General features: G+C 42.9%; 1 protein-coding gene across 1 annotated transcript in view; it reads right to left on the reverse strand.

Moving 5' to 3' along the window:
• LOC145401028 (nucleolar protein 10-like) overlaps positions 1-19,248 on the reverse strand; it is a 259,963-nt gene that overhangs the window by 96,305 nt on the left and 144,410 nt on the right. The window lies entirely within an intron of this gene.

Genomic DNA, 19,248 nt, shown 5'->3' on the forward strand with positions numbered 1-19,248 from the left:
CCGGGATGATGCCGAGAAATTAGATTTGCCGAATAATCAAAAACCTACCCATTCAGTACCTTAAATATATTGGTGAACACTGTCATCACCACTTATGGTATTACAGCTGTGTTTGGAGAGAGTACTGTATACTGTACAATACTGCAATCAATACAGTACTATACCTGAATCTGAAATATATATGTAAATTAGTAAACACATATAAGTGTAATGACACAGTAGGCCTACAAGTCAAATAACACTTCATGGATGGCCGAAATGATACGGAATATTACCTACCAGCTCAGTACATCACTTGTATTGGTGAACTCATCACTACTTATATTATTACAAATATGTTTGGAGTGAGTACTGTATACAGTACTTTTTCCAAACACAAAATAAAATAGTCGGAAAATTGCATAAAATAAAGTAAAGGGATCTGAATTGGTAAGGTCTTTCTGATGAAGGTTAAACGTACATTTAGTGCTCATTCTTTTGTTCGTTTTTGTGTTTAATGTGAAAGAGAGAGCATTGATGCAAAAAGTAATATATCCCATTAACCCCTTAATAACCTCCAGCACTGAACAACCTTTTACAGTACCGATGTCAGTGATGTTAAGTTAGTGTGAGCTATAAAGAAAACTGAACAATTATGGAGAGGGAACGAAGGTCACTGGTATATTTACACATCTCTAGCTACGATTCTAAGCAGTCAGGGGGTCAGTTAATCTCAGATGTTTTCGCCCATTTGGTAAATGCACCGTAACTTTATCGATTCTCCAGTCAATCATAGCGAATCATAGCATGGATTTAGGAAGCTAAATAACACATTGCTAGGTGCACCAGACGATTATCTTCACATCTTATAAGAAAATGGAAGAAATTAAATCCCTCTCTGAGTACGTAAAGTTCTTCCATTCTTCTGAAATCAATTTATTTTTCTTAAAGATATGAAGATAATCGTCTGCCTCACTTAGCAATGTGTTATTTAGCTTCCTAAACCCATGCTATGATTCGCTATGAGTCACGGAGAGATTGGTAAAGTTACGGTGTATTTACCGAATGGGCGAAAACATCTGAGATTAACCAACCGTATGACTGCTTGGAATCGTAGCTATAGTCGTTTAAACATACCAGTGACCTTCGTTCCCTCCCCATAATTGTTCAGTTTTCTTTATAGCTCACACTAACTTAACATCACTGACATCGGTACTGTAAAAGGTTGTTCAATGCCGCAGGTTATTAAGGGGTTAATGGGATATATTACAGATTGCATCAATGCTCTCTCTTTCACATTAAACACAAAAACGAACAAAAGAATGAGCACTAAATGTACGTTTAACTTTCATCAGAGAGACCTTAGCAATTCATATTCCTCCAGTTTATTTTTAAGTATTTTTCTGACTTTAGGTTAGGTTAGGTTTGGTTAAATTATTAGGTACAGTTAAACTCGGTTAGGTTAGGTTCAGTTAAACAGGACAGGCCCTTCCACCATTATGCTGAGGAATAAAAATACTAAAGCTGTCACAGCCTTACAGCTAAAAACAACGGGGAAACTGATTTAACAAGCAACATTTATTTATGGGTAATGCATTACAGTGTCAGTGGTTCATGGGCTACTCAATTACCGGTAAGTGTTATTTTCAGGAAGGCGTCAAGAATGAAAGAATTTCAAGAATTAGCGTGGGGGCTTGGAACGTAACCCTCGCTAATTTGGTGGGGGTGGTTACTGTACTGTATGATACTGTGCAATAGTGTAATCAATACAGTACTATACATGAATCTAAATAAAAATATAGAAATTAGTGAACACACAGAAGTGTAATGAAACATTTGGCCTACAAGCCACAGAAAACACTTCCTAGACTGCCGAGATGATTCCAGACATCTGCCGAACAATCAATGATTTTCGTAAATGGGACTATTTCTCAAAACTGCCGAAATGTCGGATCTACCGAACAATCAGCTGCCGAATAATAGGACTTTTACTGTATGTGACAACTGGTAGGTACTAGGATTTTGGAAAAGTACATTCATTCATTTAAAACATCATTACCCCTTAACTAATGAAACTATCAAGGTGGGGATTGTTTAATTTTGAAGAGGGATACCTAGGAAATGTTTGTGTTTGTCTATCACCATGTTTGGGGGGCATACATGCATATAAATACATCAAACATCAACAATGTGTTATGAAATATCACCAAAAAAAAGATTTTAAAAATTATAAAGACATTCCCAGTGGAACAGCTTGTATCTTGTTTTCCAGAATCACGAAGCTTTTTAGCACTCACTTTCTTCCAAGTGCCCTTACTTATTGGACTTTTCCTTGTTGAAGGCCCAGGTTGATCTGACACCATTTCCTGCACATCATCAATATCACTAGAAGAGGTGGTATCACTGATGATTATGTAGTAATAACAAAACCACTGTAAATATCTAGAAAAAACAGGAGATGCACTATTACTGCTGCTAGAGAGAAGATAAAGAACGTGGGGAATGAATGTTTATGTGTGGGATTGTGGGTAGAAGCCTAGCACAGAGAAGGGAGGACTGCAGTGATTGGCTCTCAGCTTCCATGACTGTGCACTTAATGGCTGCAGCTACCTACGAGGTGGCAGAGATGGGCCAGGACTGGCAGGAGCACCAGCGAAGCAATATTGTTGCCTGCAGTGTGGGATTGCCTGATGTATTATTTGAAGGGAAATAGCACACTTACAGCCATCTGGTCCTGAGCTGCCTGCCATTTATACTGCTCTTAGGCATCAAAGTTATTACTCTTTGACAGTACAGGTATACCTTGATATACAATACCCCAGCTTAACAATGGGGACAAAAATACCACCATATCCCACCTAACGATGGCCAAACTCCAGTTTAACAATGAGTTTTGATTTTTTTTTTTTAACAATTCTGATATTTTAGACTTAAAATTTGTGTTTAGGTTGATTTATAAACTGCTTTTAGACTTAAGAGTAATGTGTTTTAGCCACAGGTGGGGTGAACACTGTCATTTTGGGGTACAGTTTACTAAGCTTGATTTTTTCCAGACTTAGACAATTTTCATATTTCATTTGACGGCTTTAGTGCCCTATTTACAGGTGTTAGGCTTAAGTTAGATTCTTTTACAGCTGCTGGGCCATTTAGATTGGCTTTAAAATTGTTTTGGACTCATTTGGGTGGGTTTAGAACTGGTTGGAAGGCAAACCTATCTATCTTTCTATCTATCTATTGCCAGACGCCTCAATCCCGTTTGGGGTGGCTACAAACAAATCGCCTCCAAGTTGACCTGTCCCCCGCCATTTCACTGCCCTGCTCCCAACTCACACCCCCCTCTCTCATATACCTCTCCACCCCATCCCTCCATCTCATCCTCGGCCTCTCCCTCCCTCTTCCCCCCTCCACCATACTCACATTCACTCTCTTCGTCAGTCTTTCAACCTCCATCATCTCCACATGGCCAAACCACCTCAGTGTGTTCCTCATAACACTTCCTATCACATCCACATCCACACCACAACGCTCCTTTATATCCTCATTCGTCAGTCTGTCTCTCCATGTGACTCCACAGGCTCCTCTTAAATAACTCATTTCCACTGCTCTCACTCTTGACTTGTGTCCTTCCAACAACGTCCAAGCTTCACTTCCATACGTTACAGTTGGTATCACAATACTGTCATGTAGTAACTTTTTCACTTCCATGCTCACTTCCCTGTTTCTTATCACTGCTTTCAAAGAACCAGCAACCTTTCTTCCCTGCTGTACCCTTTCAAGCACTTCACCCTCCAAACCTCCATCCTTACTCATCACACTACCCAAGTACTTAAACGTACTCACATTTTCCAATTCCTCACCATCCAACCTCGCCATACATTCACTGACTTCACCTCTCTCAAAGACCATCACTTAACTCTTCCCTACATTCACCTTTAGATTCCGTTTCTTACACACTCTCCCAAACTCATCCACCAAGCCTTGCAGCTCCCCTTCGTCTTCACTCAACAACACAGTATCATCTGCAAACAACAGTACAGGGAGTTTCCAAACACTATCCCCTCTCACCAGGGCCACTCCAACATCCACTACCCTACCTTGTACCTCTTTTATTACCCCATCCATGCACAGATTGAACAACCATGGAGACATGACACATCCCTCTTTCAACCCAACTTTCAAAGAGAAAAATTCACTTAGTTCACCATCCACACGCACTGCAGCCTTTGCACCATCGTACATACTCTTCACAGCATTCAACAACTTCCCATCTACTCCATATATTCTTAACACTTTCCACAATCCTTGTCTATCCACCCTGTCATATGCTTTCTCCAAATCCATGAAAGCCACATACAACTTCTTTCCCTTCTCTAGAAGCTTTTCCACTAAAGATCTAAGAATGAATATCTGGTCTACACAACCTCTTCCCTTCATAAAGCCTCTCTGTTCTTCTCCAACTAATTTCTCTGTTCTTTCTCTAACTCTGTCAATAAGTATCCTACCATACACTTTTCCTATTATACTAAGAAGACAAATGCCCCTATGATTACCACACACTTCGTTTTCCCCTTTTCCTTTGTACAAGGGAATAATTATACCTGATTTCCAATCCTCCAGGACTCTACCTTCCTCCCAGGCCAATCTGCACATCTTCCACATCCATTCTACTACTATCTCTCCCCCATGCTTCAGCATTTCACCACACTCCATCAATTCCTGGGGCTTTTCCCGATTTCTTCCTACTGATTTCATCCTGTCTTCTCACCTTCCTCCTTCTCCCAGCCACTTAAAATTCGCATTACTTCCATCCTCTATTGTATGTTCAACAATTCCTTAAAGTGTTCTCTCCATCTGCTCACTCTTTCTCCCTTCTCCACTAGTAAACTACCATTTTTATCTTTCACTCCCCTGCTAACTTCACTTCCACCCTGTCTTACTCTTTTCACCTCTTTCCAGAACATTTTCTTACAGTCCCTCCACTTTACACTCAAATTCCTTCCAAATTCCTCATCCACTCTCTTCTTACTCTCTTTTACTAATCTTTTCACCTCTTTCTTTCTACATATAACTCTCTCTTCCGCCTCTCAACTTCTTCCACGCCCCTATTTCTCATCCATTCATTGTATGCTTTCTTCTTTTGTGCCACAGCCTGTCTCACCTCTTCAGTCCACCACGTTATTCTTTGCACCCCCCTCCGTCTTATCTTCCTTCCACAAACCACATCTCATGCTGCACATATTTCTTCTGCAAATATCCTATACACACCTTCAACGTCTCCCATCTGCTCCAATTCATATTTGCCCAATCGTTCCTCCACTTCTCTCTTATACTCTTGCCTTTTTGTCATCCTCTTGTAACCTTTCCACTCTCCTTGCAACTACTCCTTCCTCTCGTCTTTCCCTTCTTCTATTCCTCCATCTTACTTGAATCCTAATTCTGGCCACCACCAAGTAGTGGTCAGAAACTCCACTGCCCCGATCTCTATAAGCTCTTGCATCCATTACACATCTTCGAATCCTTTCATCCACACATATAATCAATCATTGCCTTCCTTTCATTCAGTTCACCACCCACCCTTCTCATCACTCGCCATGTATACCTGTGGATCATTTTATGCCTGAAGAGGGTATTGGTTTGGAGGCAAACCCAAGGCTCAAAACTGCATCCCTATACTTTACATGTTAAATCTACCCAGAGATACAATACCCCGCCGAACGGTGGGTTTTTACTTAACCAACTGCATCGTTAAACCGTGGTATACCTGTATTTTGACCATACTTGCGAGACCAGAAAGGCTTAAATACCAATTTTGCTAGTTGAAACAAACAAAATCTATGTGATTTACCATATCAACCATGCAAGCAGTTGTGTTTGCAGGTGTGGGGAGCAGACATGGGCATGATTATTAAAAATGATTATGATCTGATTTTGATTATCGTCTGGAATATTTTTTGATTGTGATTAAATAATGATTACTTGTTTTTCATTTTTCTGATTATGATTTTATTATGATTACAGTTACCTCTCAACTAACATGAGTTTAAAAAACGCGTTTTCGTTTTAACACGAGCAAATATTTAAGGAGATATGTTAACTAACAAGGGTTTCTCGATTTAACGCGACTTTACATGTACGTGATGGTTTCAAATTAGCCATGCGCGCCTTGGACAGTCCCGAGCTGATAGACCATGTGTGGCAGTTTCTGCATAAATACAATTTTTTTTTGTCTGTTGCTTAAACTGGTTTTATTCGAACTATAATATTCGAAAATGAAGCTTGGCCCCATTCTGAGCAATTTGGCTCATTTTCGGACAAAATTGGCCAGGAAAGTGATGGTAGATCTAAATTGTTACAACTTGATGATGCAGAACAAAAAGAAGAAAACCACTTAGACCAAGATAGAGCAGTTCTTTATGAAGAAGACAGAAAACTTAAGGGAGTTATCTTCATCACCAGTAGCACAGGAGTCAGAGGAAGAGGAAGGACAGCAGCGCAAGGAGAGACAACAAATTTAGCGTGGGGAGTGGCGGGAGGTGGGGTAGAGGGGTAAGGAGGGACAGCAGCAGATGACAAGTGATGCATAGATGAAGTTAAGCTGTGTTGTTATTGTTTGTGACCTACTTACTGTAATGAAAATGTTGCTTATACTGTAGTGTTTTTATGACCTACTAATGCATTAATAATGTTGAGAAACTTTCACAATGCTGTGAATGAAGCAGAATTGAAAGAGAATCCATGTAAAAACATAACAGTATATATTTGGGGAGAAGTAAACGCTTCCGCCCAACTAGGGCTCAAATGTTGTTTATTTCTCCCCAGTGTGATGAGTAAGGATGGAGGTTTGGAGGGTGAAGTGCTTGAGAGGGTACAGCAGGGAAGAAAGGTTGCTGGTTCTTTGAAAGCAGTGATAAGAAACAGGGAAGTGAGCAAGGAAGTGAAAAAGTTACTACCTGACAGTATTGTGATACCAACTCTAACGTACGGAAGTGAAGCTTGGACGTTGTTGGAAGGACACAAGTCAAGAGTGAGAGCAGTGGAAATGAGTTATTTAAGAGGAGCCTGTGGAGTCACATGGAGAGACAGGCTGACGAATGAGGATATAAAGGAGCGTTGTGGTGTTGATGTGGATGTGATAGGAAGCGTTATGAGGAACATACTGAGGTGGTTTGGCCATGTGGAGAGGATTGAGGGTGAAAGACTGACGAAGAGAGTGTATGTGAGTGAGGTGGAGGGGGAAAGAGGGAGGGGGAGGCCGAGGAAGCGATGGAGGGATGGGGTAGAGGGGGGTGTGAGTTGGGAGCAGGGCAGTGAAATGGCGGGGGACAGGGCGACTTGGAGGCGATTTGTTTGTGGCCACCCCAAACGGGACTGAGGCGTCTGGCAATAGATAGATAGACAGATATACTGTTTTTGTTTTTTACATTGATTTAACTTCAAATTAATACTGTTGCTTTTAAGTTTAGAGTAGCATAACTCCTCAAATGGGTAGACTTTCCCAGAGTCCAGGAACGTAACCCCCAATATTACCACTGTCTCTTATGGGAAAAATATGTTTAAAAAATGCGTTTTTAACTAACGCGACCTCTCCAGGAACCTAACCCTCGTATTATTTGAGAGGTTACTGTACTTTAGTTTTTGTATTTTTGATTGTGATTAGATTTTTTTCTATTTGTGCGTGATTATGATTAGATTATGATTATAATCACATTTCACTATGATTATTTATAGAAAAATAATGATTAGCAATGATTAAGGACAATGTCTAAATACAGTAATCACTCTAATATCCGGACGCCCAATAACCGAACATCCCCACTAACCGAACCTTATCGTCCTGGGATCAAACATTCCCAAAATGGTCCGAAAATCCAAAAAAATTGGAAAAAAAACCGATTTTTTGCCGTCCGTAATTTGAACTTGCCGCGCGCGCCGCGTGAGAGCATTGTTTTGGTTCGTCATTCCTCCGACGTCCGATAGAGCGCCGCTGCATCCTCCCCACTTCCCGCCTGTCTCTCACCGCGACTGGACCTGCGCTCTTCGTCATGGCTGCCCACGTGCTCGCTTTTGTGGTGGTGCCGTACTTGCTGCAAGGCCTCCTGCTGCTCTCTGCCCTACTCTTAGTGTGTGTGATGATGGCCCCGCCTCCTGAGAAAAGGAAGAGAGTGGTGTTGACTCTGGAGAAGAAACGGGAGATATTGGAGAAGGTTGATGCGGGTTGGTCTTCCTCTCGCATTCTCCGCGAGTTCAACCTGGCCCGGTCGACTTTGTTTGATATCAAGCGTTCCCGAGACAAGCTCATGCAGTACACGGCTGACTTCTCGTCGAGAAGCAAACGCAACGTGGAGAGGAAGGTTATGTTTACTCCCAAGTATGCAGAGATCGACCGCTCCACGTTGATTTGGTATCGACAGCAACGTGCAGCTGGTGTGATGGTACGTGGAACGGAGCTGAAGGCTGCTGCTGAGAAGTTTGCAAGGCTTCACGACGCCCTAGACTTCAAGGCATCCGAGGGTTGGCTCTTCGCGTTCAAGTTGCGACATGGCCTTACTAACCGTAAAGCACATGGCGAAGCATTGGACGCTAACGAGGATGGAGTGGACGAGTTTCGGCACAAGGTGAAAGGCTTGATCGACAGGGAGGGCCTCACTCTCGGTCAAGTCTATAACGCTGACGAAACTGGCCTATTCTATCGCTCGGTGCCAACGAACACTCTCGCCGATGAGACGGAGAAGCGTGTACCTGGCCGCAAGCTTTCTAAGGAACGGATATCTGCTTTGTGTTGTGCCAATGCTAACGGCATGCACCGGCTTAAGCCCGTTATTGTTGGCCGTGCAAAGCAGCCTCGGTGCCTTCGTGGGGTGATGGATGTCCTTCCTGTCGTATGGTACCATTCTTTGAAAGCATGGTTCACAGCTGTGATTTTCAAAGACTGGTTTCACCATCACTTCGTCAAGGAGGTCATACATTACCAGACGAAGACACTGGGAATTCCTCGCGACCAGGTAAAGGCTCTCCTTCTCCTCGACAATGCACCTGCCCACCCGTGCGACAAGGACTTGGTTGCTGAGAATGGCCGTATTAGGTGCATGTTTCTGCCACCTAATACGACTGCTCTCATTCAACCAATGGACCAAGGAGTGATCGTGGCAACAAAGCGCCTGTACCGTCGGAAGTTCCTGGACGAGGTGATGGTGGTTCTCGAGGACGAGGACGAGCGCAGGGAAGGACGTGACACTCGAGGCAAGCGGACTTTGGAAAACCTTCGCCGCTACAACATCAAGTCTGCGCTGTACAACTGGGCTAGTGCATGGAAGGAAGTCCCTGTGAAAACTCTTGAAAATGGTTGGTCTCGTCTGCTTCTCGGAACAGATGTGGAGTACGATTTCCTAGGGTTTGACGTGGATGACTTCCATGCACGGCTCGTACGCACGGCGACGATGTTGATGTGGACGATGTTCGTGAGTGGTTGGACGACGAGGGCGATCCTGGGTATCAGACGTTGTCTGATATCGAGATCGCGTCTTCGGTTGCTGGTGTCAGTCCCGAACTTGAAGATTCCGACGACGAAGGCGATGATGATGCAGACTCCGCCCAGCAGGACACTACTCCAGCCATCCCCAAGCTGAGCGCACTCCGGGAACATCTAGAGTTCGTCCTAGACTACCTGGAACACCCGGACTGCGACAGGGAGATGGGGCCCTTGGGACTCGTGGAGGAAGTGCGTGCTTTCCGGCAGCGCATCATCAATCGCCAGAATCGTCGGTCCTTGCGTCAGTCAACGATTGACAGTTTTTTCAGGCCCGTGACCCCCGCTGTGCCAAGCCCTGGTTCCACTCCGTTGCCTCCCCAAGACAGGCCCTCATGCTCCGAGCCACAGCCCAGCACATCAGCTACAGTGGAGTCACCGCTCGACGTGAGTTTGCGGCTGTCTTCAGAGTCTTCTGTAGTCGGTACGCCATCACCACTACCCACCGATGCACCCCTTGGACGCCTGCCAGTGATACTCTCGGGCTCTGACAGTGAATAAACAGCAAGAACTTCTCCACTAGACCACACGGGAATTTTGAGTGTTGTGCAGTGAAAAAAACGGTGTGTTGTGTTAAGGTTTTCAAGTTGGGAGAAAAGACTAAGTAGAAAAGAAATTTAACGTAACTAACCTTCTTTGTTTTGGCTTTGGAAACTTAAAAAAACTTGGGAAAAGTTAATGTGCAACACTTAAATTTAATGGAACATTATTTGGACTAAAGTGAACACTGTGAAAAGAACGGACTTCTGTGTGTTAGTGACTAAGTTCAGTGCAAGACTTCAGGAAGAGTGTAGTGCAAGTGCTTCAGGAAATCGTTCTTACTGTCAGAGTCCGAGAGGAGGCGGTTATTCATCGAGGTGGCCAGGGACTTGCTGTAAGTAGCCAAAATGTTTCATGTTGTACTATTTTCCATACTATATTTACCAGAATGTTTCATATTGTATTTTTTCCCATACTATACTTACCAGAAAGTGTCATACTGTACTTCTTTCCATACTAAACTTACCTCATGCATGTGCAGTAGGAATGGGTTTTTCAGAGTTCGGTTAGGTTCGGTTAGGTTAGGTTCGGTTAGAGTCCATAAGTACCAGAATGTTTATTAATGTATGAACATACTTCTAAACCCACATTTTATGTGTCTATTGCATTTATTTCAGTCATTTATGTGCCTTATTGGTGTGATTTGGGTGTTAAATAGGTGCTATGCATGTCCGGAGGGAGTTGTATAGGTGTTTCTCTGTGTTAGGGTCCGTAAGTACAAGTCCATAAGCTGGGGCCCAATATCCGGACAAAACCAATATCCGAACCTACCGATGGCTCTATTGATCCGGATATTGGAGTGATTACTGTAGTTAGCAAATTACATCTATTAGAGGCATTAATCCATATTTGAGTACAGTAATAACCGTTTTAATCACTGACTAATGGTATTAACCCTTTGAGATTTTTGGCCCTCTACCGAGTATGTCTGTGCCAGATTCAGCCTGGGGCACATTGAGTGCACCGTCGTGCAGCGATATTTGTACTTAATCAGCCACAGTACACTAACTTTTTATGGTAGACTAATGAATATGGTACCATTTTAAAGCTGAATAGTTGCTCTTTATCATAGTATGGTTGAAAAAGGTAAATACGGTAGCTAAAAGGCCAATACAACGAGTAGAAGTTAGCAAAAAAGGAAAAATTGCACACCCTTCTGTAGGAAAATATTTGTAAAAAAATAAAGTAGTAGAGTTACATGAAATTTGATTGCACCAGGTCAATCTACAGTAAATTACCTTTCCATTGATATATAGGTAATGGCAATTTACTTTAGTTTTCACACAGAAAAGCAAAAGCTCTCGCTGTCACACAGGCAAATATCCATGCTGGTAATACTGATATTATTTTTGGTAAAAGCGAATTTATTATGCATATCTGTCTGATGTACTTGTCAGTGTAAAACCAAATACTTGGAAAAGGTTAAACAGGATAGCGTATGTAAAACAAGCCCAGGTAGGATAAGGAAAACATGCAAAAAAACAAATGTTGTTGCATATGACTCGACTTTGAGTCATCAGAATCTCAACGGTTGAATTTATGATGACTCGAAATCGCGTCTTCGGAATCTCAAAGGGTTAAAAACTTACATTTTATGTAAGGGGTTTTATTGGTTATTGCTATAATACATTACTTCTATAAATTCATTTCAAATCATGGTCCCTCAAGTCCTCCGTAAGTGTATTAATATGTTGGGCACAGCAAAAATGAAAACAAAGAATTGCTCAATGCAAGATAAATATAGAACTGAAAAGTATGATTATACACTTGATTTCTTGTAGCCTAGATTTGATGTAAGCTACATTACTTCTCAATTACATGTTGATTGCACTTGATAAACATCAACTCCTCAAAGCGAACATCTGTCATTCTGCATCTCTCAGGACGAAAGACTTTCCCAGCAATACAGAAAAGTCTCTCAACTGAAGCTGATGATGCAGGGATACACAGATATTGGAGAGCCAGTATTGTTAGTTCAGGTAATGTTGACCGGTTCTGTTGCCAGAAGAGAAGGGGATCACTATCACCATCTATTGTTGGCTGACTGAGGTATGATTCTACTTGTGATGGAGTTGAAGTTGATGTAGATAGGAAAGAGCTCAGTGATGCTGATGGTATCATAAATCTGAACAGCTAGCACTTCTTTGGTGGGGCGTCCTTATTTTCCCGAAGGAAACCCTTCTCTTCATTAGGCGTAATTTCATCGACTTTAGACCTCAGTAGAGATTTCATGACCTTGACAGGGTGGAAGTGAAGTTGGCAGGGGAGTGAAAGATAAAAATGGTAGATTACTAGTGGAGAAGGGAGAAAAAGTGAGCAGATGGAGAGAACACTTTAAGGAATTGTTGAACATACAGGATGGAAGTAATGCGAGTATAACTGGCTGGGGAATGGTTGGGAGAAGGAGGGAGGTGAGAAGACAGGAAGAAATCAGTAGGATATAAGTTGTGGAAGCAATGAAGAAAGTTAAATCGGGGAAAGCCCCAGGAACTGATGGAGTGTGTGGTGAAATGCTGAAGCATGGGGGAGAGATAGTGGTAGAATGGATGTGGAAGATGTGCAGATTGGCCTGGGAGAAAGGTAGAGTCCCGGAGGATTGGAAGTCCATCCATCCATCCATCGCCAGACGCCATGTATCCCAGACAGGGTGGCCAAGGGCTTAGAGTTAATTGTTTTACAGGGAGGGGCACTAATCCTCCACCAACCCCACTTGACTGGAAGTCAGGTATAATTATTCCCTTGTACAAACGAAAAGGGGAAAAAGAAGTGTGTGGTAATCATAGGGGAATTTGTCTTCTTAGTATAATAGGAAAAGTGTATGGTAGGATACTTATTGACTGAGTTAGAGAAAGAACAGAGAAATTAGTTGGAGAAGAACAGATAGGCTTTAGGAAGGGAAGAGGTTGTGTAGATCAGATATTCATTCTTAGATCTTTAGTGGAAAAGTTTCTAGAGAAGGGAAAGAAGTTGTGTGCAGCTTTCATGGATTTGGAGAAAGCATATGACAGGGTGGATAGACAAGGATTGTGGAAAGTGTTAAGAATATATGGAGTAGATGGGAAGTTGTTGAATGCTGTGAAGAGTATGTACGATGGTGCGAAGGCTGCAGTGCGTGTGGATGGTGAACTAAGTGAATTTTTCTCTTTGAAAGTTGGGTTCAAAAGGGATGTGTCATGTCTCCATGGTTGTTCAATTTGTACAGTGAAGGGGTAATAAAAGAGGTACAAGGTAGGGTAGTGGATGTTGGAGTGGCCCTGGTGAGAGAGGATAGTGTTTGGAAACTCCCTGTACTGTTGTTTGCAGATGATACTGTGTTGTTGAGTGAAGATGAAGGGGAGCTGCAAGGCTTGATGGATGAGTTTGGGAGAGTGTGTAAGAAACGGAATCTAAAGGTGAATGTACGGAAGAGTAAAGTGATGGTCTTTGAGGGAGGTGAAGTCAGTGAATGTACAGCGAATTTGGATAGTGAGGAATTGGAAAATGTGAGTACTGTACGTTTATGTACTTGGGTAGTGTGATGAGTAAGGATGGAGGTTTGGAGGGTGAAGTGCTTGAAAGGGTACAGCAGGGAAGAAAGGTTGCTGGTTCCTTGAAAGCAGTGATAAGAAACAGGGAAGTGAGCATGGAAGTGAAAAAGTTACTACATGACAGTATTGTGACACCAACTCTAATGTATGGAAGTGAAGCTTGGACGTTGTTGGAAGGACACAAGTCAAGAGTGAGAGCAGTGGAAATGAGTTATTTAAAAGGAGCCTGTGGAGTCACATGGGGAGACAGGCTGACGAATGAGGATATAAAGGAGCGTTGTGGTGTGGATGTGGATGTGACAGGAAGCGTTATGAGGAACACACTGAGGTGGTTTGGCCATGTGGAGAGGATGGAGGGTGAAAGACTGACGAAGAGAGTGTATGTGAGTGAGATGGAGGGGGGAAGAGGGAGGGGGAGGCCGAGGATGAGATGGAGGGATGAGGTGGAGAGGTATATGAGAGAGGGAGGTGTGAGTTGGGAGCAGGGTAGTGAAATGGCGGGGGACAGGGCGACTTGGAGGCAATTTGTTTGTGGCCACCCCAAACGGGATTGAGGCGTCTGGCAATAGATAGATAGATAAATCTGTGGAAAAATCCGGGGGAGATTTACTTAGCGCAGCGCGGCCAGGGAGGTGAGAGGACAGGGTAATGGAGGGGAGGTAGGGAGGGGAGTCAGGAACACAGGAAAATCGCTAAAATGTCAACAATGGATGAGAGTATAGATGAGATTTGGAGTGTTGACTAGTGTTGGACATTGGCAGTACTGACAGATGATACAAGCCACTGCTTGAAAGCCCGGGATAATTCAAAATAACACAGAATCACAAAAGTGACGCCCCGCGGTATGATCCATTGCGCCCGAGCATCAAGAAAGTGATGCCCCGCGGTTAAGGGGTTAATCATAATCAAATCATAATCATATTTTTCCTGACAATTATCAATTATTATAATGTGATTATTGTGATTCTTCGTATTTTCCATGGAGCAGTTTTCTTTCAAGGAAATTAGCCAGTTACGTACATGTTCCAGGTCCAAGTATGTTTTAAAAGCTTAGCAGTGCACCACCTCACATGTTTGTACTTGTTTATCTCCCATGATATATCAGTCAAATACACACAGAGCCTATATATGTTCCAACAAGCTTGAAATATATGGCACCACCCAACACGTTTGGACATGCACATGCTGCTGACCATATAAGGCAGACATCTGGTAGAGACTCATCACTCCATTCCAGTCCCCAACAAGTACATCTCCATATCATCACGGGGCCACCAATACTGGACTATTTTCATGGCAGCTCCAACTACTCAAGTGAAATGGAAATGCAAGCACTGACAAGTTTGTTAGTGGTAGCATTCAACGGACTTCAAATTTCCATACTCACATGAAGGTAAGATAATTTATAATTGTATCATTATGTACAGTACTAACAACTTTCTATAGGAAATGAATTAAGCTGCTTGTTAATACTGTACTATTCTACAGTGATGGATCTACATTCACACATGGGATTCAACCATATGACTATGTGATCAGTAGGACTCATGTTAATCACATGGTCCTGAATTCAATCCCAGGAGGACTGCTTCATATTAGATTACTTGTATTTGCATCCCCAACCAATGACGTCTGTATACTGCCTCTGGATCTCTAATGGTAAGGGGTGAATGTGTATAAAATTGTGTTCACTATCTTCCAGGTAGTCATATGGTTAAATCGTTCAGATTCACATGGATATCCTGGAATACTGTCACTATGTATCACTTCTTACTGCCACATTTCTACATGCATTGTAGGTATACTAAATTTATGATGCTTAAGTGTTTAAAGAAATGGCATTAAATAAAATGCATATAAAGGATATAAGCCACACACCAATACAGTTGAGAGTGCTAGTTGAGAGAACACAATAATTGATGGTATAATAACGGGTGCTCTTGGATAACAATGTATAAATTAGTGTGTCCGCCAAACAAATAACACAAAGTGCGCTGTGTGTGTGTGTGTGTGTGTGTGTGTGTGTGTGTGTGTGTGTGTGTGTGTGTGTGTGTGTGTGTTCTTACCTAATTGTATCTTTACAGGAATGAGTCAAGCTTGTACTGTCCCGTGTCTTAAACCACACTGTATGACCTCATCCCAGGCATTTTTTCGTCTGCCTTTTGCAACCCCATCTCTGACAAGCACACTTCTCAGTTTCAGCACTCATTCATCATCATCCATCCTCTCCACATGCCCAGACCATCTTAATCTACCCTTCCCCATCATAACACCAATACACTCCAGTCTGATCCTTCCTCTAAACTCTTCGGTCATAAACCTGCACCCCCAGGCCTCAAATTCAAAGACACATCACACATCCATCTAATTATTGTCATTTCTGTACGTTTGAGCTTATGAATATCCTTTTCCTGAACTGCCCAGGTTTCACTGCCATGCAGCATTACACTACAAACACATGCTGCATAAAAAGATCCCTTAGTACAGAGAGAGAGTTCTTTCAGTGTCAGGAGGGACCCCATCAGACCCATATGCCTTGTTAGTACTGAGGCCAGTGATGGCAGAAAATACATCAACTGAAGAAATTTTAATGTCAGCCATGAGGAAGTCAGAGGGGGGAAGTGATGGAGGAACAGCACCGGAATCGTCTAAGGTGGAATTGGAGGAGAAAGTCTGTGCGAAGAGATCTGCTTTATCAGTAGAAGAAATAGCTACAGAACCATCAGAGTAGAAAAGAGGAGGGAAGGATGATGAGGTAAAGTTGTTAGAAAGATTTTTGGCAAGGTGCCAGAAGGAGCGGGAAGAATTCGAGTTGGAGAGTTGAGAGCATTTAGTATGGATGAAATTATTTTAGTACAGCGAAGAACAGACTTAGCACGATTCCAAGCAGAAATGTAAATATGATGTGATTCAGGGGTGGGTTGGCTCCGGTACCTTTTGTAGGCCCTCTCCTTCTTGCGGACAGCATTAGAACAAGCGTGATTAAACCAAGGCTTTCTTGCGTTAGTCAAAGGATATGAGAAAGGAATGTATGCTTCCATGCCCGAGAGAATAACCTCCGTAATGCGCAAGGCACACTCAGATGGCTCACGGCCATGGAAGCAATAATCATTCCAGGGAAAATCAAAGAAGTACTGCATGACGGCCTCCCAGTCCGCGGCTCCAAAATGCCACAGACGACGTTTCCCTGGAGGGTCCACAGGCTGTACCAGAGTGATAGGACAGGTTAAGGTTATAAGGTTGTGATCGGAGGAGCCCAACGGAGAGAAAAGATTAACAGAGTAAGCAGAAGGATTAGTGGTGAGGAAGATGTCAAGTATGTTGGAGCTCTCTCCAAGGCGGTCAGGGATACGGGTAGGGTGCCGTACAAGCTGCTCTAGGTCATTAAGGATAGAAAAGATGTAGGCTTGTTCACCAGGTGGATCCGTGAAATGAGAGGAGAGCCAAAGGTGGTGGTGAACATTGAAATCTCCAAGAATGGAGATTTCAGAGAAAGGAGAAATGGACAGAATGTGTTTGCTCTCATTCAGCCAGTCCCAAAGAAGGGTGACCACTCCCAACCCTCCAACTATCGTCCAATTGCTTTATTGTCCTGTACTGTATTTCAAAAGTTTTCAAGTCAATTCTCAATAGGAAAATTTTAAGGCATCTTTCCTATCACAACCTTCTTTCAGATCGTCAGTACGGGTTCCGTCAGGGATGCTCCACTGGCGATCTTCTCACCTACCTTTCAGACTCCTGGTCATCCTGCTTTCGGGACTTTGGCGAAAGCTTTGCCATTGCACTTGACATCTCAAAGGCTTTCGATCGAGTCTGGCATAAATCTTTAATTTCCAAACTACCCTCCTACGGTTTCTATCCTTCTATCTGTGTCTTCATCGCTAGCTTCCTTTCTGGTCGTTCTATTGCCGCTGTTGTAGACGGCCATTGTTCTTCTCCTAGATCTATCAACAGTGGTGTTCCTCAGGGCTCTGTCCTGTCACCAACTCTCTTCCTTTTATTCATCAATGACCTTCTAAGCTGTACATCTAACCCTATCCACTCATATGCTGATGACTCCACCCTTCACCTTTCCATTCGGTGTCCGCAATGCCCATCTCAACAGTTACTTCAACAAACAAGGGATGAGGCTATGGCACACCTAATGTCTGACTTGGCTCGTATCTCTGACTGGGGTAAAAATAATATGGTTGTTTTTAATGAATCTAAGATTCAGTTCTTACACCTATCAACCCGACAAAATCTTCCACAGGTATACCCACTAATGTTTAATAATATTCAGCTTAATCCTGCATCATCCTTGAACATGCTTGGGGTTTCATTTACTCGGGACTTATCTTGGAAAGATCATATTACATCTCTTGTAAAATTTGCTTCCAAGAGATTGGGTGTGCTAAGCCGACTCCGCTCTTTCTTTACCCCTGCACAATTGTTGACTCTATACAGGGGTTTTATCCACCCCTGTGTGGAGTACAACTCTCATGTGTGGGGAGGCTCCCCACATACAGCTCTTCTTAATAGGGTGGAGTCAAAGGCTTTTCGTCTCATTAACTCTCCTCCTCTTACTGACTCCCTTCAACCTCTGTCTCTTCGCCGCACTGTTGCATCTTTATCTCTTTTCTATCGCTACTTAAATGGTCACTGCTCCTCTGAACTGTCTGCTTGCATTCCTCCACCTCTACGATGGGCGCATAGCACCTGCCTGGCAGCAAACTCTCATCCCTTTTCTGTCCAACTCTCTAATGCAAGAGTTAACCGTTACTCCCAGTCTTTCATTTATGCAACAGGTCAGCTCTGGAACTGTCTCCCTCTGTCTGTATTTCCTGCTGCCTATGATCTCCAGGCTTTCAAACGCAGTGTGTCCAGGCATCTCAAAATGATCGGATCTTGAATTTGGCTCTCTATTGTATTTTGTTTTTCTCTTGGAGGGAACTGTTACTGCGGGCTCATGGCCTTTGGTTCCTTCTTCCTCGCATTTAAAAAAAAAAAAAAAAAAAAAAAAAAAGCCGCTGGTAGTCATCATGGACAATGGAGGAGAATTCACCAGTGCAGAGTTTAGAGATTTTTGTAGGAGACCCGGGATTAAGCAAGAATTCTGTCTACCCTACAATCCCCGAGGAAATTCAGTTATTGAGAGAGCACATAGGACTTTAAAGACAGTACTGGCAATCTTGAGCCAAGAACACCCGAATACGTGGCCTATGCGCCTATGTGACACTGAGAAAGCGTTGAACAAAGCAGTGCATAAATCCCTAGGTACATCACCGTTCTTTGCTTTTTATGGTCGTCATCCAAATCACGAGGTAAGAGATTTGCAGTTGCCTACTGATGAAGACTGTACAGTATAGAGAAAATAGATGTCAAACAGATGCTCAAGGAGAGACAACGTCGGATGACAGCAGGATACCTTAAGATGGCAAACGAGGCACGTAGGAATGATTTTCTAGAAGCAGGTGAATTAGTTTGGATCAATGTCGAAAAGTGCTTGCCTGGTACGGCATCAAAGCTAAATAGAAAATGGCAGGGTCCTTGCAAGATTGTCAGAGTTATCAATCAGGGTAGAGCCTATGAGTTAGAAAATGTGTTTGATGGCACCATCTTGAGTAGGGCAGCTGAAAAGGTTAAAAGATATGTTGAAAGAGATGCCTTATTGAGTACGGTAGATCACAAGTTTTT

Source organism: Coenobita brevimanus, chromosome 6, assembly GCF_032717465.1.
Source record: "Coenobita brevimanus isolate Jiangsu-jjx chromosome 6, ASM3271746v2, whole genome shotgun sequence".
NCBI lineage: Eukaryota > Metazoa > Arthropoda > Malacostraca > Decapoda > Coenobitidae > Coenobita > Coenobita brevimanus.